This window comes from Stegodyphus dumicola, chromosome 10 (assembly GCF_044657685.1).
Source record: "Stegodyphus dumicola isolate Sdum_Otavi_A_Nest chromosome 10, ASM4465768v1".
In the NCBI taxonomy this organism is placed as follows: Eukaryota; Metazoa; Arthropoda; class Arachnida; order Araneae; family Eresidae; genus Stegodyphus; species Stegodyphus dumicola.
The window spans coordinates 39020202-39021369 of record NC_140777.1 but is presented as its reverse complement, the minus strand read 5'-3'; the positions used below and the strand labels follow the sequence as shown (position 1 = coordinate 39021369).

Genomic DNA, 1168 nt, shown 5'->3' with positions numbered 1-1168 from the left:
TATTTGGCCTATGGGTACCCGTACAACCGTACGGGTTTCTTTCTATGGGTTTTTACGGGGATTTGGCCTGCGAGTACCCGCAGAGCTGTATGGGTACCCGTAGGCCAAATCCTCGTAAAAAATTTTATGGGTTTCTACGGGGCATTTTTGGCAGGGTAATTAACTATTCTTGACGTCTGTAAGCTTACTTCATAAATTTGCTGTCTAGGGGATAATATTAAAATAGTCCCACTGATACATAAGTTGAATATTTGTTGAAGATATTAACAATTTATAGGCACTATGGAAATGTACGATAGGAAGAACATAATTTACAGGTAAACTGTCACAAAGAAAAACAGAAAAACGTTTTCACATCTCGTCTTTGGTCATGGCGGCCATGTCTGCGTTTTTCCACAAAAACAGAGTACAATCGAACAGCTTTCAGCGCCATCTGACGGACGAAGGAAATTATTTTCTACATTTATAAATGAATATATAAAAGAAAAATATATTGTAAATTTGTTTAATTACATGATCGCAAATAAAGCAAAATAAATATTTTTGTGGAAGGTATCTGTGAAATTTTTTATTAACCTTCAGTTTACAGCATATATTTTTTTGTATAAGCAATACATTTTGGATAATTCAATCTAAACAGATTTTCACACTTCTCTTTGGGATAAGCTATGCAAACACTATAAAAAAGAAGAAAAGCGTTAAAGTTCCTGCAGCATCTGTTACCCAGTAAGCACTTTATAAGGTATTTCTCCCACCTTCTTAGCGTGCCTTCGTGGTGTAGTGGTTCTGCACGCTGGGCCGATATTCCAGAGGTCCGTGGTTCGATTCCGGGCGAAGGCGGTTGCTAATTTTTCATCCCTCCGGCTTTTCCAAAAATCCTAATGTCTCTGCAACTTAAGTGTCTACAGTCTATGGATCTAGCTGACTGATATTTAATTCAATCTCAATGTTTCTTCTTTGGTGATTAATGATACCTGCGCTTGGAAGGAGTGATCAGTTGTAGCAGCATAATACAGAAAACATGGATGACTAGTGTGACCTTTGTAAGAGGAATAAATTGCTACGTAATGAAACAATTCTAAACTGATTGTTTGTTAGCTAAAACGTTATCCATAGCTTGTACTTCTTCTTGGTTCATAGATCTATCTACAAGCTTTCGCACAGAACC

At 37.1% G+C, this 1168-nt stretch overlaps 1 non-coding gene across 1 annotated transcript; it reads left to right on the top strand.

Moving 5' to 3' along the window:
* Nucleotides 1-766: 766 nt before the first annotated feature.
* TRNAI-GAU (transfer RNA isoleucine (anticodon GAU)) lies at nucleotides 767-840 on the top strand. The gene has a single exon. It is a non-coding gene; the product is annotated as a tRNA-Ile (tRNA).
* The last annotated feature ends 328 nt before the right edge of the window (nucleotides 841-1168 follow it).